At 43.2% G+C, this 25,715-nt stretch overlaps 1 protein-coding gene across 2 annotated transcripts in view; it reads right to left on the reverse strand.

Moving 5' to 3' along the window:
* Positions 1-25,715, reverse strand: part of LOC126262510 (lachesin-like) — a 971,377-nt gene that overhangs the window by 789,344 nt on the left and 156,318 nt on the right. The window lies entirely within an intron of this gene.

The raw sequence follows: 25,715 nt of genomic DNA on the forward strand, positions 1-25,715 counted from the left end.
TGGGCTGAAAAAGATGATCACCGTCCTCTCATAAGAGTACGCACAAAGTACTTCATCGTGACTCTGAAAGTCCATTTTCATCAACATACATACACATGGCCGTAGAAAATCTTGTTGCGAAATGAAAGTGTGATTCTGAAAGCATCGGTATCTTAATTATTTTAATAATATTATTCCAGCCGTGCCCGATTGTGAAATAACGTGCACTTGATTTATACATAGTGTCTATCGCAAATTACTAGGAACGATTCTAGAAAGTGACCTTCCTTTTAAGCCAGAAATTATAAAAGAAAGTCTGTCGTGAGTTTGAGTCAACAGAAACGTGTATACTAGCAAGGAAAGTGGTTGTATCTGACTGAGATCTGAGGTCACTTGCTTCTCACTTTCTAGAATAACGACACACCCTATTACTAAGGGATATGTAAAATCCTTTTTCTGTACACAAGTAATCTACAATATTTCCTTTAGCAATGTAATGATTCATTTATTTTTATCAATCGACTTTCAGAGTCACGATGAAGTACTTTGTGCGTACTCTTATGAGAGGACGGTGATCATCTTTTTCAGCCCACATACACAACCACAAAAATACACACACACATACAAACACACCTACAAAAAGAAATAAAACCAAGCCGCGCGGGATTAGCCGAGCGGTCTGCGGCGCTGCAGTCATGGGCTGTGCGGCTGGTCACGGCGGAGGTTCGAGTCCTCCCTCGGGCATGGGTGTGTGTGTTTGTCCTTAGGATAATTTAGGTTAAGTAGTGTGTAAGCTTAGGGACTGATGACCTTAGCAGTCAAGTCCTATAAGATTCCACACACATTTGAACATTTGAAATAAAACCCAAAATGATGTAATCACCGTGTGTCTTAAAAAGTTGAATAAAAGTGTGGGAAAAATATCTGAAGTACCGGAGTGACGTAAATGAAATAGCGTAAGTATATATTTCTATGACTGATCATGGCACTAATTAAGATCAATCGGAAACTGTTCAGAATTGTGTGACTTTCCTTTGCGTACAATATCGTGAATCGCCAACGCGAGGAGAGGACGATGACCTTACAAACCAAGAGTTCGTATGCCTGGACGCAACTGTGTAAGATGCAATGTTACGATCGTAACCCAAGAAAATCTCATAAAGTGACAAGCTGGAAACTACGATTTAGTCTTTTGTTCTTTGAATATCGTCAAATTTATTGTGATGTTATGTGGTGTCGAAACTTCTACTAACTGGTTAACAGGATCAGCTAGAGCTACATGAGGCGTCTGATTATGACAAACATTGTTTAGAATAACTTCAGCAGTACTTTCATGATAGGTGAGATATGATTCCGACGCCAACACTTATTTTTTTGTCCTCTATATTCATACACAGATACGTGTCGCAGTAAATGTACCATACCTCTGACAATTATTTTGATTCTGCCACATGTGGAAAGAAAATATGATATGAAGTACTGTGACGTGCGTATTTATTTTATATTTCGTTTAATTCCTATAATTACTATGCAAATTTCAGCGGAGACCTCTAATTTCATTTAATTAATTACATACGGGTCCGAATCATTTTACATAGAGCACAGGAGCATTTAAACTCATACAACAAGGTCAAGCATCAGTGTAGTAAGCATCAGTATTGACATACTGTTAGCATTATAAGATGGTGAAGTCGGTTAACATGATGGCTGAATTTATTCATAAAACTGAAATGTAAGTGATGAATTAATTAGTTGTTTATGTTAGAACAGGGGTGGGAAGAGCTGGTAGGTTTCCTTTTGCAGCAGTTCCTCGTTATCATCCGTAACATCACCTGAAACACAGTTGTAGCTTAGTTCAGGTAAGGGAATGTGACGCATTTATCTTGACATTCTCATGAAGTGTGATGAAAACAACATCTTATGAGTAATTTCGAAGAGTATTATACCACCCTTAGACCTTCGTAGTTCTTTGCAACTTAAAAATGGGCAAGTCAAGGTGGGAGACGGGACTCTTTCTGTGTAAGAAAGACTCTAATAATATCGATAAATATATGGTTACTATAACAATAACGCGGGGAAACGTATTCCAAACAATGACTCTTCAAATGGTTCAAATGGCTCTGAGCACTATGGGACTCAACTGCTGAGGTCATAAGTCCCCTAGAACTTAGAACTACTTAAACCTAACTAACCTAAGGACAACACACACATCCATGCCCGAGGCAGGATTCGAACCTGCGACCGTAGCGGTCGCGCGGTTCCAGACTGTAGCGCCAGAACCGCTCGGCCACCAGCGGCCGGCAATGACTCTTCCAAACAGACATACATTAAGAGTAAAAATTACTCGGGAACACAAGAAAGAATGCGAGGAAAGGAGAAAAAATTAGTGTGTTGAGGGAAGGTAATCGTCCATACATACGATAGTGAAAGCTTTCATTCACATTAACATCGGATAAAATTTGTAGTCATATTCTTGATTTTCGCCCATCCTGCTTCGTGTGAGTTACAATGTTCGCACGCTATAGAAAACTATAATTTACTGCTTTTTTTATGTGACTTCATTCGACACTGCCATCTCTGCAGAAGACCATTCTTCATATAGACAGAGGCTGCAGCGGAAGGCGATTTGGCACAAAGAAAACTAAAGGACTGTATTTCTGTCTGTAACCTGTGTGGGTTACAGAAAATAATACTATTACTAATCAAAGAAATTCCGTGAGACAATATACCGTAAGTTACTCACCCCAAGCCGCGCCGAGAGGCCGCGCTGTTTGAGGTGCCATGTCACGGATTGCGCGGCCCCTCCCGCCGGAGGTTCGAGTCCTCCCTCGTGCATGGGTGTGTGTGTATAGTTCTTAGCATAAGCTAGTTTAAGTTTAAGTAGTGAAAAAAGTGTAGGGACCGTAGGGATCGATGACCTCAGCACTTTGGTCCCTTAGGAATTCAAACACACACACACACACACACACACACACACACACACACACACATCAAATCGACAGGACGAAAACAGCTTTTAATTAATCCATGCTATTTATGGCTTTCTGTTTCTGTTATTATGGCTAAGTGACGCTTGTAAACAGCTGAAAAGCTGGAAAGCAAAACACGGAATACTTCGTCGATCCTTGGTGTTGTCAACTGTGCGAAAATCAGGACAGAAAACTACAGCAAAGAAACGTTCATGATACGTAAATGATATTACGACTTTTGGACGTTGGTACAGCGTTACACAGCAAACGACGTTTACGTGAGTCGACCACTTTATATTGTCATGAGATAAGCGTTGGTCATTACACTGCGCGTTACAAATAGTATACTTCCTTCTACCACACTTAGACCTCTTCTGATTAATTTACACACATTATTTCAAAAAGATTCATCTGATTTCAAAAGACTGAGTCTCGTACATTAATGAGGATAGAAATTTCGTGTGCTACTACTTAGTTTGATTTTCAAAAGAACAGTTTACTTTTACAAGGGTACATGTTCCACGTGCATCGTCATACAATCTTAGGATACTTTGTTCAGTTGCGTTTAGAATTAATATTTTCCTTTACCTTTCACTTCACCGACCGCACGGCAACCAGACGATAGTCCTATAATTTTGTGAAAATATATGGAAAGCCTCACACCATAAGGCGTCGCTTTTGTCTCGAAGTAGTTGGAAGGGGAAGGTAAACGGTGTCTTCCACAAATCACCACAAAAAAAAAGAAAAAAAGAGGCAACACAGGCGCCCTTGGAGGCCAACTGCGCAGACCAAGATTTGCACATCCTTTACGTTGTAGAAGACACTACACCATACTCTCGAAGTAAACATCACTGCACAGTTTCAACCGCATTGCACCTGTCGAAACAGAGAACGCAAATCACCTTTTGTAATGGTGTTATCATCATCTCGACTGGAGGTACATTGGATAATAGATGAGCAGGGAGACATCTACGAAGAACCACATGAAATGGCAACTTACATCTGGCGCCAGTGTAAACTTTTAGTTTCCTTCCAAAAGTTAAGATTCATCATAAGTTTCTATCTTCTGAAGCGGAATGAACTGCATGGTACATTATATTCCTGCCTCATGAAATTATATATTTCGACAGTACCGTTAAAAGACAAAAGGTTATAGGGCCCTATAATGCCTCCCATATGACAGACATAACGTTGTTCATATCACCAAAGTGTATTTTATACCATGGGTGTCCTGTGAGTCAGTAAGTTACTAGTAAACCCGCGAATCTTTAAAGAATCGATCTCCCGTACACAATACAGCTGCAAACATTGGTTACTTTACAGATGAGTTGCTGTGTTAAATTTGACGTTAAGCATATAAGCGAGAAAAAGTTTGGGAAAGGAATTGAAATTATCCTTAAAGTTTGTTGGGTGCCTCTGAGCGTTCTCCTTATGAAACACGGGTTGAATATAAACTGGATAATTTGCTCTCCATTTTAAGCGAAAGCGAGTTTTTCACGCATCAAAATCTTGACGTCTATCTCTTGCACTTCGTGTCGTACAATGGTATAATTTTGCAGGTACGTTCAGTGAAGCACTTGTATGTCTATACTATCTACAAAGTGTATTGAAAATAGATTTTGTAGTAAAGAAGTAATCCATTAAAGCGTCTTGCTTCATGTAGTTTTACTGCGCTCCATTTTCAGCAACAGCCAGGTCTTCATGCATCTAAATGTCTGTGACGTCATATCTCGTGAACTATATGTTGTACAATGATATAACTTTGCAGATACATTCAATGATATGTGTAGATACTGTTCGCACAGTGGGTTGCGAATAGAGTCGTTAGTAAAGAAATACTAAATTAAAAAGTAATGTCCGGTGTTGAAATCTTACTGCATGAACGATAAAACATTTTTTTCCTCCCGCTACTTTATGGGCAGTGTCAGCGAGAAGCTGCTACGTAGAGGTTTGAAATTATGACTAAAGTTTGCAGTTTGTCGCTGAACGATCTCATTCTCAAATACTTTACGAATATAGTCTGGGTATTTTCGCGTGGTGAGTTAGGGAGCCACAAACTTTCTAAATGTAATATCTGCCTTACTATGTTGAACTTTTAATGTAAGAGTACACCTCTCAATGACTGAAGTGTGACAGCATTTTAAGTTTTTAAATTCAGTCAATAACTACACAAAATGTTGAAAATCTAATTTTTGTTGGCCTTGGAAACCATTAGGTAGGTAACCTGTGACCCGCATCGGGTTCCTGTATAGTCGGTTTGTAATGTAGAATGATGGGTTACATGAAACGTAACAACTGCGACCTCCTACTACAACGAGGAAAATGTAGATTTCAGAATTAATACATTTTCTCGCTGAAGTACACAAGTTGCGTTATTCCACGATGATTTCCTGCGCCCCCACCTTCATCCTCTCTCCCTCCCTCTCTCTCTCCTGCGTGCACACAGAATTGTAACACATGATTTTCTTGTTATTTGTTACCAGTTACAGTCATGAAGGACCGTCTTAAAGATAGTATTGTCGCCAGTCACAAAACCCACTACAGTTATAAAAATTATTTATTTCTGTAAAGGAAAGCACAGCACGGTTTCAGGACATGTATCCCATCTTCAGGTGCATGTGCAAAATTATAAGTCAATAATAATTCCGGTCCAGGCGGTTAAGACAATCGCAGCAAAACAGAAGCAACCTGGAAAAACCCAATACACGTACAATAAGAATGTGATTCCACAAAGGATGCACAATTCTAGGCCTGCCAGAAAAACTCTCACAGACGGTGACCTAAGCAAAATGACAGAGGTCTATTAAAAGGGCTTAAACCAATTTTAAATGGAATAAAATACATAAAGTATTTACAGCGTGAAATCGCAAAACCCTATGACAAAACTTACAATGGTCTGGGCTTAGGTGCGAGTCACGCGGGTGTGATGGGTGTCTATGCAAAGTTTACTCAGAGGGTTTTCACACGTGCTGCTGGGGCGCAGTCTATATAACTGTTCTTTTTTATTTTTTTGGACAGTTTAGTGTTCGAAAGACCGCCTTTCTTTCTTCATGCGAATCCATGTGTGGCTCGCCCCGAAGCCCGGACCATTGTGGGTTTTGTAAAGGAGATTTGGTATGTCAGGCTTTATATGTTTTATTCCATTTAACAGTGGTTTCCGCCTCTTTTAAGAGAAGATCTTTATACTTTTATGCCTAGGATTGAAGAGGATATCCTGCACATGTCATGTACCAGGGATGTAATATTTCAACTATTTAAACCTAGTATGACCTCAGTTATGCATCCTTTGTGGACTCACATTTTAATTGTACGTACAGGTCTTTTTTCCTAAGAATTCTGTTGGTTTCGTTATATGATTTTTCTAGCCATGTGGACCGGTCATTATCATTGATTTTTGATTTTGCAGTTTCACCTCAAGATAGGACACATGTCCTGAAAGCAGGTTGCGCTTTCCGTTTTAGAAATAAACAACTTTTAGAACTGTAGCGGATTTTAGGGTTGACGATGAATAACAACTGTGGATGTCCAGTCAAGAGAAACACGTGATAATGCTTTCAGCTTTCGCCAGTCGTTTGATCACCCTCATCAAACGGTACTAGAGTCTCGGCCGTGCAGCCACCGTCAAGCGACTCACCACAGTCACAACGAAGTTAGTATGCTGCGTAAAATTGTTGACAACCTACATGGGCCGCGCGGCGTTAGCCGAACGGTCTCAGGCGCTGCAGTCATGGGCTGTGCGGCTGGTCCCGGCGGAGGTTCGAGTCCTCCCTTGGGCATGGGTGTGTGTGTTTGTCCTTAGGGTAATTTAGGTTAAGTAGTGTGTAAGCTTAGGGACTGATGACCTTAGCAGTTAAGTCCCATAAGATTTCACACACGTTTGAACATTTTTGATTTTGACAACCTACATGAAGCACTTCAAGCTCGTACATACCATGCAAGAGGCGTTAACATACTAGCTGGACGACCTAACACTGAATACCATTTTCTTGACTAGTACGATATACTGTGTAACTGATATTAAAAGGACAAAACTGAATCGCCTGACAAAGGCCACAGTAGCTAAAATTACAACAGCACACCGAGAAGGAGATAAAGAACCAACAAAATGGCAAAAGCATCATGGATCGCTAGTTCTGAAACCGTGTTAGAACACCCCGTACTTAAGATTCATACTCGAGTCCTCACGTGGTTAATCAGCTGATGTAGATGAGACCTTGATCCGCCACCTTTCTTCCTCAGCAACAGCAAAGTTCGATTGCCTGATAATCTGGTAATCAGTTTCCAACGTCAATATCAGCGGCGTAACTACCTATATCAGTAAACGACTCTGCTGAAAAATTTTCCGTCTGATTTTATAACGAACAAATTAATGTTTTCCACTGAAGCGATTTCAGACAAAGGTTAACCTTCCCGTATAATCACACGAAAACTGAATCTGAAAGAATCACGATTATCGAACCACTCTACTCGCGCGTAGCGCGGCACGTCGCGGGGAGATAAAGAGGTGTGGGCGGCACCTTCTGGACCAGACGGACCGTGGATATGTTGCACGTCGCAGTCTTTGTGTGCCTGCTGGGCTCCAGCGCAGCCGCCGTCTTGCGGCCACACCCTTCCAGGTCCAGCGGCCGCATCACCGGCGGCAGCCCGGCCAACATCTCGGACTTCCCGTGGCAGGCGGCGCTGGAGCTGGGCAGTTCACACGTGTGCGGCGGCTCCGTCATCAGCGCCACGTGGGCCATGACGGCGGCCCACTGCATCTACTTCAGTGACGTCACCTCCCTCAGCGTCCGCGCCGGCACCTCGGCGCGTGGCAGCGGCGGCACCGTGCACTCCATCACTGCCGGCATCTACCACGACAGCTACGACCAGGTCTACACTGACTACGATCTCGCCGTTCTTCAGGTACTCCACACGTCTAGTTCAGAGGCAAACTTCTGTCGGCTTTCGGAGACACTTGATACAGCTGCTAGTAAGACTAAGCGTTTGAGTTGATCTCACAAACGACTATTTTCTTCCAAAAATACATCTCTCTGTAGCGTAAAAGTACATTACTGGTCATTAAAATTGCTACACGACGAAGATGACGTGCTACGGGCGGGAAGTTTAATCGACAGGAAGAAGATGCTGTGATATGCAAATGATTAGCTTTTCAGAGCATTCACACAAGGTTGGCGCCGGTAGCGACACATACAACGTGCTGACATGAGGAAAGTTGCCAACCGATTTCTCATGCACAAAGAGCAGTTGACCGACGTTGCCTGATGAAACGTTATGATGCCTCGTGTAAGAAGCAGAAATGTGTACCACCACGTTTCCGACTTTGATAAAAGTCGGATTGTAGCCTATCGCGATTGCGGTTAATCGCTTCGCGACATTGCTGCTCACGTTGGTCGATATCCAATGACTGTTAGCAGAATATGGAATCGCTGGGTTCTGGAGGCTAATACGGAACGCCGTGCTGGATCCCAACGGCCTCGTATCACTAGCAGTCGAGATGACAGGCATCTTATCCGCATGGCTGTAACCGATCGTGCAGCCACGTCTCGATCCCTGAGTCAACAGACGGGGACGTTTGCAAGACAACAACCATTTGCACGAACAGTTCGACGACGTTTGCAGCAGCATGGACTATCAGCTCGGAGACCATGGATGTGGTTACCCTTGACGCTGCATCACAGACGGGAGCGCCTGCGATGGTGTACTCAACGACGGACCTGGGTGCACGAATGGCAAAACGTCATTTTTTCGGATGAATCCCGGTTCCGTTTACAGAATCATGATGGTCGCATCCGTGTTTGGCGACATCGCGGTGAACGCACATTGGAAGCGTGTATCCGTCATCGGCATACTGAGGTATCAACTGGCGTGATCGTATGGGGTGCCATTGGTTACACGTACGGTCACCTCTTGTTCGCACTGACGGCACTTTGAACAGTGGACGTTACATTTCAGATGTGTTACGACCCGTGGCTCTACCCTTCATTCGATCCCTGCGAAGCCCTACATTTCAGCAGGACAATGCACACCCGCATGTTGCAGGTCCTGTACGGGGCTTTCTGGATACCTAAAATATTCAACTGCTGCCGTGGCCAGCACATTCTACATATCTTCAAATGGTTCAAATGGCTGTGAGCACTATGGGACTTAACGTCTATGGTCTCAGTCCCCTAGAACTTAGAACTACTTAAACCTAACTAACCTAAGGACAGCACACAACACCCAGTCATCACAAGGCAGAGAAAATCCCTGACCCCGCCGGGAATCGAACCCGGGAACCCAGGCGTAGGAAGCGAGAACGCTACCGCACGACCACGAGATGCGAACTTCTACATATCTCTCACGAATTGAAAACGTCTGGTCAGTGGTGGCCGAGCAACTGGCTCGTCACAATACGCCAGTCACTACTCTTGATGAACTGTTGTATCGTGTTGAAGCTGCAGGGGCTGCTGTAACTGTACACGTCATCCAATCTCTGTTTGACTCAACGCCGGTAGTGTACATTTGGTATTTGACCGCTGTTGTGGCTTAAGCCATGATACGGGAATCCGAGAGAGATAATACACAGAAGCATTTCAGTTGGCGTTCGTGGATCCGCGACACCTGCTCCTTTCACCGCTACTGCCTACCATCATGATGTAAATGGTCTCAAGAGGGGCAGCACAAATATTTTACTGTGGTCAAGACTGTTTTTAATCCAATTTGAAGTATTTACGTTTTCTGGCGTTTAGGCGAGGCCTCACTGGCAGATTCCCAAATCTACAACTCCCACGGATTTACTTATCTTGACTAATGAATCTGTATCCAACTGGATTAATGCTTGGTGTGATGATGATGATGCCCTCCTCGCCGTGTCCGGCGACAGCGACTCCGTCAGTCTGCTCTGTCCTTGTTGTGGTAGGTTCGGATGTGGCTCGCGAATCCGAATTTCGCTTTGAATATCCTGTTGCATGAAGCACAGTGAAGTTGACCAGCAGAGTTGTAAGTATACGTGTAGACAGGCTTGAGCTGAGATTTTCGGAGCTCTCTTTTAGCATCCAGGTTCATTAGACGCTTTTGCTCGAATTGTTCGATGCTCTTATGTACAGGTGATCGCCACTCCGATCGGCGCAATGCTAGCTCCTCCCAACGGTTGCTTGGAATGCCACAGGCTGCAAGGTGACGTTTAATGGTGTCTTTATATCGCAGGTGTTGACCACCGTTCCTCCTCTTCCCGCACGAGAGCTGCGAGTAGAACACCGCTTTAGGTAGCCTACTGTCATCCATGCGTACTATGTGACCACTCCATCTCAGTTGATGTTTCATTATTAAAGCTTCAATACCAGCCAGTTTCATGCGGCGCAAAACCTCCGTGTTTGGGACACGGTCTTCCCATTTGATGCGCAGAATTGATCTCAGACATCGAAGATGAAATTTATCTAGCTTCTTAATGTCAGCTTTGTAACAGCACCAGGTTTCCGAGGCATAGAGTAAGGTGGATAATACTACTGCTTTGTAGACTGCAATTTTTGTTTGTAGTTTGAGATCATGTGATTTCCATACTCGGTCATTAAGCTTACCGAAGGCTGAGGCTGCGCTGGCTATACGCGCTGCGATTTCCGTTGTCAGGCTGTTGTCACTTCTAATTTGGCTTCCCGGGTATTTGAAATTTGACACATTTTGCAAGGGTTTGTTATTTATCTCAATACTGGAGTCATCTGCATTAAGACCTCTAAGTGGCTGTTTGAGAACTTGCGTCTTAGTGATGCTAATGGCTAAGCCAAATCTTCTGCAGGAGGCATTTAGCATATTTATGTAAGTCTGAAGAGTTTCGCAAGAATTAGCCATCATGCATACATCATCCGCGTAGAGAATCTCTAAGATGGAAAGTTTGGTTACGCGACTTTTTGTTCTGAGGCGAGAGATGTTGAAGACACTATTGTCTGTCCTTGTGTCGATACTAATTTGATTACTACAGGCTTTGGTCGCGTCTTTCATAAGAACTGCGAAGTAAAGTGAGAAGAGTGTGGGACCCAGAACACAGCCTTGTTTTACACCACATGTCACGGGAAACTGTTCTGAGAGCTCATCCTCATGGCGGATTTTTGCCATCATGTTTTCATGAAACTGCCGAAATAAACTGACAATTTTGTCAGGGCACCCAGTTTTCTTCAGTATGATCCAGAGAGCTTCCCGTGGGACACGATCAAAAGCTTTTTCCAGGTCTACAAAGCACATGAACAAAGGCCGATGTTGCTCTAAGCTTTTCTCTTGCATTTGTTTGACAACAAATATGGCATCCACTGTCCCTCTGTTTGGGCGAAAGCCACACTGGGTCTCTGGTAGCAGTTTTTCTGCAAAGTGTGTTAACCGGGTGTTAATTATGTGGGCAAGGACTTTTCCCGCTGCTGAGAGAAGAGAAATGCCCCTGCGGGAGCTGCAGTCTGATATGTCACCCTTGCCTTTAATAGATCTTGGAAATACAAGCATTTTTCCAGTCTTGTGGAATCATTTCATACTCCCAAATCCTTAAGATCAGAGCAAACAATGGTTTCTTGATGTTTGGCCCCCCATATTTATATAGCTCTGATGGCAAGTTATCTAATCCTGCTGTTTTGTCATTTTTCAGCTTAGCCAGTGTTGAAATGAATTCATCGTAGGAAGGGGCATCCGCAAGTTGTTCCTCAACTGGCAGGTCTTCAAGTGCTTCTATGTATGGAATAGCCGGCCAGGGTGGCCGAGCGGTTCTGGGCGCTACAGTCTGGAACCGCGCGACCGCTACGGTCGCTGGTTCGAATCCTGCCTCGGGCATGGATGTGTGTGATGTCCTTAGGTTAGTTAGGTTTAAGTACTTCTAAGCTCTAGGGGACTGATGACCTTAGGAGTTTAGTCCCATAGTGCTCAGAGCCATTTGAACCATTTATGTATGGAATATCGGTTGTCTGATGGTCGGGATTAAGAACGTCATTAAAATGTTCCGCCCACCGAGACAGGATGTCACTCTGTTGCGTCAGCCGACAACTTTTATCTTTGTTATGGACTGGTGCTATCTTCGCAACTCTTGGACCAAAGATAGTTTTCAGGGACTGAAAGAATCTGCCCGTTTGGTGTGTGTCGGCATATAACTGTATTTCATTTGCTTTATTTGCCCACCAACTGTCTTTGAGGGCACGTACCTTCACTTTCAGATTGTAATGCACTGCTCTACGCTTGTTATCATCAGGGGTGCGAAGAGAGGTTCTGAAATCATTAATTAGCTTTCTGATCTCTGGATCTGAGTCGTCAAACCAGTCCAGGTGCTTCTTCTGAGGCTTTCCCAAGACTTCTGAAGCACAGCCACGCAGTCTGTTAGCGTATGCAAAAATGGTTCAAATGGCTCTGAGCACTATGGGACTCAACTGCTGAGGTCATAAGTCCCCTAGAACTTAGAACTACTTAAACCTAACTAACCTAAGGACAACACACACATCCATGCCCGAGGCAGGATTCGAACCTGCGACCGTAGCGGTCGCGCGGTTCCAGACTGTAGCGCCAGAACCGCTCGGCCACCAGCGGTCGGCTAGCGTATGCACTCCACTGTTCATCTACAGGGGCAGATTCAGATATCAAAAGGCCATCGACACCAAATTTTTCATCCAGTTTTGCTCTCATAGTCTGATCATTGGCCAAGATTTTGCTTGGTGTAATGCAGCTGTGAAGGATACTAGATGACGAGTAGTTCAGACAATTTATTCACATTTTGGTCAAGCGTATGTCTACATTATATTAGATTTTCTGCCGTTGCTCTACATAACCTAAAGTTGCCTGCACGTACTCAATATTTATTGTGCAAAACTGAATATTGCGCAATAATATTGTCTACCTTAGATCAGTGTTGACAGTTTACACAATATGTTGAAGTCTGCATACACTTAAAATTATTGACCTCGTTCGGTACGATCATACAATGTACGCTGTCGTGGACGGTACTCATATCGCGTAAAGCTTTCGTGTCCTATTTATAAAACTTTCTCTTAATATTTCATCTCTGACTGCGGGACACATCTTCAGAGGTAAAGTGGCGAAGTCAATTTAGCTCTGGAGATGTCTCCCGCAGTCGGAGAGGAAACGTTAGAAGAAAGTTTTATACATTGACCACGGCCTGTTAGCCCGAAAGTTTTAACTGATGCTAGTTCAGTATGTTGTGTAGAATACACAGTGACTCAGCTGTCCCTACTGCTGGCTTTTATGCAACCTGAGACACTTACAAACACCACACACAGGAGTATCGTATTCTCTCTGTTTCCTATATGCAAGCTGTTAATCCTACAGAAAAAATGAACTGTACCTTTTCGTAGGAAATGTAATGTAGTTAAATTTTGTACTGGGATGCGTTTCTGCTAGATACCGTAGTTTTCGAATTATTTAAGAAAAACTAACAAAAGCGACAACAAGAGGAAAACCGTGGCCTCCAGTGAAAATGAATCCCAGTACGAAATTTGACTACACTGAACTTCTTACAAAAGGTCCTATTCATTTTTTTCCGTAGGACCACTAATTTTCATGCGAGAGTACGTGGAGATCTTGCTCGTGGTATTTGAAGGTGTTACGGGCTGCATAAAACCTAGTGGCAGAGGCAGCTGAGCGGAGTAAGAGCCGTATTGCACAGTACAAGTTAATTCCTATCGAGACTGAGAGCAATTCAGTTCCCTCAGAACGAACTTCCGAAAAAAAAAAACCATTGAAGTAAACGACAGAAGATCTATTAGTTGGCCTAAAGATGTATATGAGACTGCAGTATGATACTTTCAACAAATCAGGTTGCTGGCTGATCAGGAAACGTCAGATACCTCTTTGACAGCAACAGCAGAGGAAACTGAAGATCGTGGTGTCGTGACACTAAGAAGAAACGTTTATTTTACTTGTAGCAGTTGTCACATCACAGACCTAAAATCGTGTAACTCTTGAATCAGTAATATGATGTTTATTTCATTATTTTGCAACAATTCTCAAAAATGCTCGAATGTATGTGAATTCCTAAGGAACCAAACTGCTAAGGTCATCGGTCCCTAGACTTACAAACTACTTAAACTAACTTACGCTGAGGTCAACACACACATCCATGCCCGAGGGAAGACTCGAACCTCCGGCGGGAGGCGCCGCGCAATTCGTGACATGGTGCCTCTAACCGCACGGCCACTCGGCGCGGCTGCAACAATTCTAACAGTAGAAAAGTACACAAAAACAGCGTATACATACCATAAATTATTTGGTTCACTTGTTTAATTTACCAGTTTTAGCTGCTGGGGTTTACAAATCTATGAAGATAAAAGGTCTCTGGTCCACTGAATTGTTCACAGAAAACTTGTGTCGCCCGTTCTGCTTATTTCTACTTGTTGCAAGCTACTCAAAAGGGGATCGTGCAAACCATCGATTTGATAGTATTGACAAGGTGAGCTAAGCTCGAAAAGGACTACAACATATGTAAACTACAAGACGTAGCTGTGAACAGCAGCCGCTCGGGATTAGCCGAGCGGTCTGGGGCGCTGCAGTCATGGACTGTGCGGCTGGTCCCGGCGGACGTTCGAGTCCTCCCTCGGGCATGGGTGTGTGTGTTTGTCATTAGGATAGTTTAGGTTAAGTAGTGTGTAAACTTAGGGACTGATGGCCTTAGCAGTTAAGTCCCATAAGATTTCACACACATTTGAGCATTTTTTCTGTGAACGGCTTTCGAGTCTGTCCACACCCATGCAGCTGTGACAATAGTGGGACGAAGATACGACATTAAGATGACTTCCGTGCCAGTAATGACAAAACAAGACCCAAGCCCCACGCGGAGGAAATTTCCGATCCGGCCCGTAATCGAACGAAGCGGACGTTCTTTTATACTTTTCATGGTCGCTACACCTCAGGAAGTCCGCATCCGAGTGAGTAAGCCCTTAATTTCAAAAGCACGTGGTCTATGGATCGAATCTCGATGTAACTACTTATTCTTTCATTCTTGCGTAATTATAACAACATACACTAAGTGATGCAAAGTATTAGGACACCCCCAAATACATACGTTTTTCATATTAGGTGCATTGTGCTGCCACCTACTGCCATGTACTCAATATCAGCGACCTCGGTAGTCATTAGACATCGTGAGAGAGCAGAATGGGGCGCTCTGCGGAACTCACGGACTCCGAACATGGTCAGGTAATTGGGTGTCACTTGTGTCATCACTAGGTCCACTGTTTCCGATGTGATAGTGAAGTGGAAACATAAAGGGACACATACAGCACAAAAGCGTACAGGCCTACCTCGTCTTTTGACTGACAGAGACCGCTGACAAAAAAAGAAAAAAAAAAGTTCAAATGTGTGTGAAACCTTATGGGACTTGACTGCTAAGGTCCTCAGTCCCTAAGCTTACACACTACTTAACCTAAATTATCCTGAAGACAAAGACACAAACCCATGCCCGAGGGAGGATTCGAACCTCCGCCGGGACCAGCCGCACAGTCCATGACTGTAGTGCCTGAGACCGCTCGGCTAATCCCGCGCGGCAGACCGCCGACAGTTGAAGAGGGTCGTAATGTATAGTAGGCAGACATCTATCCACATCATCACACAGGAATTCCAAACTGCATCTGGATCCACTGCAAGTACTAGACAGTTAGGCGGGAGGTGAGGAAACATGGATTTCATGGTCGAGCGGCAGCTCATAAGCCACACATCACGCCCGTAAATGCCAAACGACGCTTCACATGGTGTAAGGAGCGTAAACTTTGGACGATTGAACAGTGGAAAAACGTTATGTAGAGTGACGAATCAAGGTACACAATGTGGCTATCTGATGGCAGGGTGCGGGTATGGCGAATGTCCGGTGAACGTCATCTGCCAGCGTGTGTAGTGCCAACAGTAAAATTCGAAGGTGGTGGTGATATGGTGTGGTCCTATTTGTCATGGAGGAGGCTTGCACCCCTTGTTGTTTTGCGTGGCACTATCACAGCACAGGCCTTCACTGATGTTTTAAGCACCTTCATGCTTCCCACTGTTAAAGAGCAATTCGAGGATGGCGATTGCATCTTTCAACACGATGGAGCACCTGTTCATAATGCACAGCCCGTGGCGGAGTGGTTACACGACAATAACATCCCTGTGATGGAAAGGCCTGCACAGAGTCCTGACCTGAATCATACTGAGCATTTTTGTGATGTTTTGGAACGCCGACTTCGTGCCAGGCCTCACCGACCGACATCGATACCTCTCCTTAGTTCAGCACTCCGAGAAGAATGGGCTGCCATTCCCCAAGAAACCTTCCAGCGGCTGATGAACGTATGCCTGCGAGAAGGGAAGCTGTCATCAAAGCTAAAGGTGGGCGAACACCGTACTGAATTCCAGCATTAGCGATGGAGGGCGCCACGTGCTTGTAAGTCATTTTCAGCTATGTGTCCGAATACTTTTGATCACCTAGTGTATTTCTTATGACTGTTCAAAAGAGAAAGTGTTTTTCTTAAGGAGATTCGAAATATAAATATAATACAGGAAGAAATTCGATCAAATCAGTATAATCGTTTTATTTATGTTTTTTAACTACACTGGTGGCAAGTATGATATGCAGCCTGTGAAGTACTGCACGTTTGAGAATGATACGGAACGTAGAAACATGGAAAACAGTAATTATTGTGACATGCAGTTTCTGTGATTATCGCCGAATTTTTGCATGTGCATGGTTTCTTCAGCGTGTCTCCTCAAAAATCAACTTGATTTCACATTTGTAAACAGTTCTCGGTCGTCACACAATTGTACGACGTACCATGGATATCGAAGCATATCGACAAATACTGGTGCAGAGAGCTCACAAAAAATGTAATACCGGGAGCGATATCCGTTCTCGAGACCTTGCGCTCATGAAGCTAGGCGCTTACTCGTTCGGCTTCAGACACCTTAACTACTTACAGCTAGGCGCTTACTCGTTCGGTTTCAGACACCTTAACTACTTACAGCAGAATTACATTTTTCAGACTCGATTTACTCGAAAACGGTTGAGCGCTGCGTTTTCTTGTTTACGTACTTGGAAGATTGGTTCAAATGGCCCTGAGCACTGTGCGACTTAACTACTGAGGTCATCAGTCGCCTAGAACTTAGAACTACTAACACTAACTAACCAAAGACATCACACACATCCATGCCCGAGGCAGGATTCGAACCTGCGACCGTAGCGGTCATGCGGTTCCAAACTGAAGCGCCTAGAACCGCACTGCCACACCGGCCGGCGTACTTGGAAGACCTAGCCGTGCCCTGCACATCCTGTCAGTATGAATCATATCGATGAGGGGAAGTTCGTGCGGTCCTCAAGACATTCGGAACACACATCCTCATGGTCAAGCGCCGACATGTTTGCTACGAAAGCAGAGTTCTAACTGACTCGTCCTGGACATGAACGATAACGTTGGGCCAGTCATAGCTTAGCACCTTCGTGTGGTGGAACGTAGCAACATTATCGTATCAATAGTATTATTATGTTAATAATAGTGGGGCCCTGAGAGTTAAAAAAGTGGGTTCTAAGTGCAAAGTAAATAACAATGTCGGGATCAATAAGTATTTGTATTTGTTCAGTTTGGTTTTAAATATAATTCTTGTATTAAAATTAATTTCGGATCCTTGAAGGCCTCATTTCAATTACTGTATTAAGTTTATTGTTTAGTACAAATTTAATGAAATTAAGCTGTACCAATAAAAAAACCTGATTTCCATAAAATAGCCACTATATATTGTAATGGTGCAAAAAGAATCGAAGTGTCAAATGTCTGTATGACGATAACCATCAAAGAAAACTTACGTTCGTTTTGGGAGCAAAGTAAAGTGCTGCTTTACTTTTTCCCCTAAACTTCGAGGCCTATAGCAAACCGGTGGCCTCTTCTTAGCATTTGTTACAGGTCCCGCGCTGACTAAATCCGGCACTGTATGTTTCAATGTGTTTCGTGCTGAGACGGTACCTTACGGTCACTGCTCGAGCAGCTGCTCTTCCAAACAGGATCCCATACGAGCAAACCAGTTGCAACGTTGCCTGGTATTGCTTGTACCTTAGGTACTTGAGCTGTGTACGATTCTGTTTAAAAAAAATAGTTCGATGTAGCCATAGAACTGAGCCACGAACTTAATGTTTTCACACTCCGTTGCTAAGTCGCTTCAAATAAGAACCTGTAGCTGTGACACAGTTACAAAAACACTCTATTCTACCGTCTAATTGAGATAGGCGATAGAGAATTGTGCTGATAAGTGTTTATTCAAGAAAGGACGTCTCAAATAAATAGAATGTAGTCCTACGATGTTCAGTGGATATACAGAGAGAAAACATCCTTATCAAATGCAGTAAAGTTACATTGTAAGCATTAGAGAATCGTAGCTAAATCCCCAAACAAAATAGTCATTGAAGATACATAAAAACGAAGTCCATTTCGTAATACTCACCAGCTAAAACAGTTCGGTGTACAACATGATGGTTTATAAATCATCACACACGATAGAAAGATTATTAAATCATACTCCATCTATGCTCAGCTCGGTAATACAAGAGGAAAAAGCTAAGAATATTACTCTGGAGAACACTCAGACCTCTCTAAATACAAAATGCCTTGAGAAATTGAAGTATGGTAGCCGCTGTTCACCGCTCAAAATCAAACAACTTTGTGTACGTTACCACAAGCGGGTCGGTATTCTTCCCACAATCAATACAGAGTGTCCAGAATCTATCCGTTGGGATCGTCATTTGAAAAGTCCCACTCTCCACTTGACCCCCTTAGCGTTTCTCTAATGCCTACTTTCCTATTGGCTGAAGGCTGTCTGCACCAAAAATACGTTCTCCTTAAGCTCTGCAGACATGATCTGATTCAACTTGCCCACAACCCAGCTAAATATATTACAATAATATTTAAATACAACAGTGTTATAAATATTTTGTCACACTCAGGTCATCCACAATAATTACAAATAAATAAGCTAGTATTCTTGTGCAAGTGTGCTCACGTTAAATGAGAACTAATTGTCATTTAATTTCGTTTCAACAGTTACTTATGCTTTCTCGACCAGAGCTTCTTTTTGTTCTCGTTTCAATAGTGGTGCCCACATTTAAACAAAGTTATTGGCGAAAGAGTAAACTATTCATTAAATAAAAGTACAAGAATAACATAATATGAAGTACTACCGCAGTGCTCATTTGCTACATAATTGCAGAGAATATGATGTTATGAGAAACATTTGCGTAATAAAAAGGTATGAGTGAAGTAATAGGGCCGGCCGCTGGTGGCCGAGCGGTTCTGGCGCTACAGTCTGGAACCGCGCGACCGCTACGGTCGCAGGTTCGAATCCTGCCTCGGGCATAGATGTGTGTGTTGTCCTTAGGTTAGTTAGGTTTAAGTAGTTCTAAGTTCTAGGGGACTTATGACCTTAGCAGTTGAGTCCCATAGTACTCAGAGCCATTTGAACCATTTTTTTAAAGTAATAAATTAAGAAATAACATAGATACAGATATGTAGCCTTCATGGATGGTGACTATAGTGCAATGCTATCCTCTGCAATATCGTATATAGAAATCGCATGAAGCGATTTAAAGTGCACCAAGGATGGGCTTGACTTTTGAGAACAACTCATACGCTGTTCTAGCACTGAGGACCACGTTTCACACTGTATGGCCATCCACCCTTCTGGATCCTCGTTTGCGAAAATAGTTTCCTATGAGACACTGAACCTTTAAAAATACATTATTGTACCCAGTAGCTCAGCAGAATATTGGCTAAAGCTCTAGATTCGTAGATTCGTAAGCTAAAGATTGCATGTTCAGTAGTTCCAGATATATATATATATATATATATATATATATATATATATATATATATATATATATATATATATATATATATATATATATATATATATATATATATAATATTATTGTGTAAATGTTTATTCACTGTGAAATATGAACTTCTATAGCTCTAAAGATATTGAAGTTATTGTTGTGTCAATTGACGTGCCTCATTTACCTGATATCGCCAAGGGATATTTCAGAAGTAATACCTGCCGTTCCCCAAGGAAGTGTTATAGGCCCTCTATTGTTCCTGATCTATATTAACGACATACGAGACAATCTGAGTAGCCCTCTTAAACTGTTTGCAGTTGATGCTGTCATTTACCGTCTTGTAAAGTCATCACATGACGAAAACTAATTGCAAAATGATTTAGATAAGATATCTGTGTGGTGCGAGAAGTGGCAATTGACCCTAAATACAGAAAAGTGTGAAGTTATTCATATGAGTACTACAAGAAATCCTCTAAATAGCGATTACGCGACAAGTTACACAAATCTCAAGGTTGTAAATTCAACTGAATACTTAGGGACAACAATTACTAATAACCTAAACTGGAACGATCACAAAGATAATACTGTGGGTAGAGCAAACTAAGACTGATTCATTGGCGGAACACGTTTGGCCGCCCTCTTATGGAGTATTGCTGTGCGGTGTGGGATCAGCATCAGGTGGGACTGACGGATGACATCGAAAAAGTTCAAAGAAGGGCAGCACGTTTTGTATTATCGCTAGAGGAGACAATGCCACAGACATGATATGTGAATTGGAGTGGCAATCAATAAATTAAAGGCGTTTTTCGTTGAGAAGTGATCTTCTCATGAAATTTCAGCTTTCTCCTCCAAAAATGGTTCAAATGGCTCTGAGCACTATGGGACTCAACTGCTGTGGTCATAAGTCCCCTAGAACTTAGAACTACTTAAACCTAACTAACCTAAGGACATCACACACAGCCATGCCCGAGGCAGGATTCGAACCTGCGACCGTAGCGGTCGTGCGGTTCCAGACTGTAGCGCCTTTAACCGCTCGGCCACTCCGGCCGGCCCTTTCTCCTCCGATTGCGAAAACGTACTGTTGGCACCCACCTACATATGGAGAGATGATCATTACGATAAAATACGAGCAATCAGGCCTCGCACAGGAACTTTTAAGTGCTCGTTTTCCCGCGCGCCGTTCGGGAGTGGAACTGTAGAGACATAGCTTCAAGGTGGTTCATTGAACCCTCTGCCAGGCACTTTACTGTGAATAACAGAGTAATTACGTAGACGCAGATGTATTTAGATTTGCATTAATACATGAATTGATAATTGAATGGACACCCAAGCTGGAAACAGGTGTTGATATACTTCATTGGAGAAATGTTGAAAATGTGTGCCACGACCGGGACCCGAACCCGGGATCGCCTGCTTACATGGCAGTCGCTCTATCCATCTGAGCCACCGAGGTCACAGAAGATAGTGCGCCTGCACGGACGTATCCCTTGCACGCTCCCCGTGAGACCCACATTCCCAACATGTCCACACCACTACATTCGTAATGCGCCTAATAGATGTTTGCCCATCCTACACATTACTCGTGGCAAATTAATTTAATAAGACCCGTACGAGTTCGGGCATAGCGTGTGCGTTCGCACAAGAAGGCCAATGGCCAGGAAGCCATATTTTAACTATATATGGAGGTAGTATCTGTTCCCGAAAGAACAGTTACCGTTGATGACCATGAAGGTTCGCTAGAATGAAATGATAATTAAATGTACACCCTAGCTGCAAAGACGCGTTGATATACATCATTGGGGACATGTTGAAAATTTGTGCCCCGACCGGGACTTGAACATGTTCAACATGTCCTCAATGAAGCACATCAACTCCTGTTTGCAGCTAGGGTGTCCATTTAATTATCATTTCATTGTAGCGAAGCTGCATGGTCATCAACGGTAAATGTTCTTTCGGGAATAGATACCACATATATTGCATTAATACTTGACTGTAAATTATAGATTCTCAAAGAGCTGTAAGAGGTATTCTTCAGCTTGTCTGGCACTCCGCCACTTCGTGGGGCATTACCTTGTGCACTCATCATGCGAGTCACAGCCGTCGAAATTACCATCTTCGGGATTTACCCGTTTCTGGTGACGCTGTTCATCTCTGCAACTGGCTAGTCTGATCCGGTCAACTAGCCGGGCTGGCCGCGACGCGCTCTGTACCCTGGCATTGCTATAGTGTTCATTCGTGCAACAAATTCATCTCCCTTCTTTGACAATACTGGGCAGCCAAGTAGCTCTCCCACATACGCGTAACGTTACAGTACGGACACGTTGAGCCGGTGCCGTCTGTTTGGCAGGTGTCTCCGGCCTTCACGTTCGGCGCCAACATACAGCCGGTGAACCTGCCGGAGGCGGGCAGCGATCCCGAGGTGGGCACTGCGGTGGTGGCCACGGGCTGGGGCTACACCCAGCACGATGGCGGCCTCTCCAGCGAGCTCCAGAAGGGCACCAGCTACATCATCTCGCGCTCCGACTGCGACACCATCTACGACTTCTGGCGGGTCACCGAGCGCATGATCTGTGCAGGCGACCAGAGCGTCGTCTGCAACGGCGACGGTGGAGGCCCTCTGGTGAGCGGGGACACGCAGCTGGGCATCGCATCGTGGGTCGACGTCCTCTGCGATGGCCCTGCCGTCTTCGCCAACGTCGGCAACATGCGCTCCTGGATCTCAAACACTACAGGAGTTTAGCAGCGTAGTGCTTTTAAACTATTTCGGTGCTTATGTTTTCTCGCTTGTGAACCTTAATATTCTCACGCAAACGCGCTTCTTATTTCGCTACTACCTCCACAACGTAATACAGGGTGACACAGGACAACGGGAACATTTCCAAATCCAATAAATTTGAAGTGTTGAAGGAAAGAAATTGCGTTCATAGTAATTGAAATCTTGCAACTTTGTCATTTACGAAACATTGATGGCATTTATCATTTTTTTTAAAAAAAATTACGTGCTGTAGATGGCGTCCACCTGTACGAATACATTCGTGAAATCTGCTGTTGAGATTTCTCATTGACCGCTGCAACATCTCAGCTGGGATACTGTGAATTTCATCCCGAATTCTCTGTTCTAACTCATCCAGGGTTCTTGGTCAAGTCGTGTAGACTTTGCTCTTGAGGTACCCCCACAAGAAAAAAAATCACAAACGGATAAATCTGGCGATCCAGGGGGTCACGGAATGTTACCGATCGTGAGATTACACGGTTGCCAAACAATTCTCGCACATATACCATTGACTGCCGTGCGGTGTGCTATGTCGCTCCGCCCTGTTGAAAGCAGGCTTCTTGAACGTACGGAAAGTTGTTCAATGCAGGTCTAACGAAAGTTGTGAACATGTCCAATGGTTCAAATGGCTTTGAGCACTATGGGACTTAACATCTGAGGTCATTAGTCCCCTAGAACTTAAAACTACTTAAACCTAACTAACCTAAGGACATCACACACAGCCAAGCCCGAGGAAGGACTCGAACCTGCGACCGTAGCGGTCGCACGGTTCCAGACTGAAGCGCCTAGAACAGCTCGGCCACTCCGGCCGGCTGATCGGGACTGACAGTTATTGTGTTTCCCTGTTCAATTGCAAAAAAATACTGTCCGATAATCGCATGTGCTGAATAACCACGCCGTACTGTCACTTTACTATCGAGTAAAAGGCGCCCAAGAACGTCATTAGGATTTGTGTTTGCCCAGTTACGGTAGTTCAGTTTATTCACATAACCTGTGAGATGAAAATGCGCCTCATCTGACATCCACAACTTGTTTAAAAATTCATCGTCATTGTTTATTTTTGTTATCACTTGTTGACAGAATCCTAATCGTAATCGGTAATCGTTGTCCTTCAATTGTTGCACCATCTGTAGTTTATATGAATGAAATTTTGAATCAAGATGAAGAATCCTGCGAACACTCTCCCAGAACATTCCAACCACTGCTGCTTGCTTACGAATTGAACACCGTGGGCTCCGTAAGACAGACTCGCGTACAACATAAATGTTCTCTGGATAACCCCCACTTCTTCCTCGTCCTGTTGGTTTCTTCTTAAGGGCAAATCCAGTGTCTTCAAAGTTATTAATTTTTTCGCATGTTCCGACGGAACGATATCATGACGTCCTAAATTATAAAAATGTCGTAACTACCTCTGCGCCGCTACCAAACTATCATTGTTTTTATAAAACACTTTTATGGCTAACGCGCGCTGTTGTCCATTCCACTGATCCATGATTACTGAAATGGTGGACTGTTTACTCGCTAACTGTCACAAACCCGCAATGCTGCCACCTACCCATGGCTGCCACTACTCATTTCAAACATTCCCGTTATTCTGTGTCACCCTGTACCTTCATAATTTAATACCATATACGCTTCACTACGTGCACAGCCTATATATGGTGTTCTTCAGCAACCCTCAGTAACGGTTCGTTTGTGAGAACCTCCGAGCTGTTATTCAGCACCGCATAATAGGTAGCCGAGTACCTCGAAAGCCGACGTGCATGTGTCGGAGGTCGCGAAGAGTGGTCGCAGAATACGTTAGGGGAACCTCCCCAGTCCGCATACTGTTTCTGAGAAGAGCTAATTAAAATCGTATTGTAAATGAGTCACTCGTTGCTTTACACTCTTACTGGACTGTCCACGTTTTTTTTTTTTTATTTTTATTTTTTTTTATGCAGGACCAATACTGGAAACATTTATTCTTATGCTGGAGTTGACATAAGACAATGAGGCGCTGCGTCAGTATATTTAACAGAGAATATACCAAGTGTTTACCTTCCTTCCATATCCTTCCATTTGATGAATTAACAGATGGGAAATGAATGTTTACAAAAGCAGTATTTTATAAAAATTGAGGTAACGTTTTAAGTAAAAAATCACAACTAACATTTATTAGCCAGCGCTCTTATTTATTCTTTGGAATTAGAAATTACAATCCAGTTGTTTAGAGGAACAGCGTAACTCGATAATGGCTTGTAATGAACAGTCACATGAATATTTGTGGCGCCAGTAACTTATTTTGTGCTACTAAAAATAGTTTTTCCAGGAGATATTTTAATCAGGTCTCTTAGAAGAGGTCGTTCATCTGAGCATAACTGTACAAATATATTTGCAATTTACTCAGCATAATTGCACAAATATATTTACAATTTACTCGGAACATGTAGCGCTTGGAATCAAAGCTGTCTGTTCCTTTGAGGTAGGCGAAAGGGAAGCCCCGAAGGTGTTTTCTGTTTATTTTATTTACTTGTTTTCAAGTTTAGCCAGATTTCGTTGCGGTCTTCAAGTCATCGCATATGTCCGAACCAGGATGAAAAACTCGAAATATTTTTTAAAAAAATAATTAGTTTCTCAGGCTTCCAATTTCTATCTTTTTGTGGTTTTGCTACATTTCTGTATACACTGGAGCGATGTTTATGACCACATAGTTCTTCATTTTATCTGGAATTGAGGTCATGTTTGTGAAACTTCAGTAAAGCCTTAAAATTTGGTTCAACCGCACAAAATTCCTGATAAGATCACCAGTACAAGATGTGTATAATTCACTCCTGGTATTAGTAGAATATGTAGAAGACCGAATGTAATGTAAAATGGAGACAGCGTAGTTCGACTGTCTACTGTTCTTGACGATGTTAAACTGTTAACGTTATTTTATTTAGATTCTTATGTATTTTACCTAAGGTAGAGATGCAACTGTCGAAATGTGTCGTGTGACTATTGATCTTTACACGAATTTTATTCGGCTGACCCAAAATGTAATAATTTACTAGTTACGTCTCCAGTTGCAGTTGTAGAATCAAACGTAATAACAGAAAAAGGTGTGTTGAAAAAGCGAATAAGAGGCAAATTTAACGACCTTAAAACGTTTGAAACAGTACTATTAGTGCCTTTGTATGAGTAATCTTGAGACGGGAGATAAAACGTAACTGACAGA

Source organism: Schistocerca nitens, chromosome 6 (genome assembly GCF_023898315.1).
Source record: "Schistocerca nitens isolate TAMUIC-IGC-003100 chromosome 6, iqSchNite1.1, whole genome shotgun sequence".
Lineage (NCBI taxonomy): Eukaryota > Metazoa > Arthropoda > Insecta > Orthoptera > Acrididae > Schistocerca > Schistocerca nitens.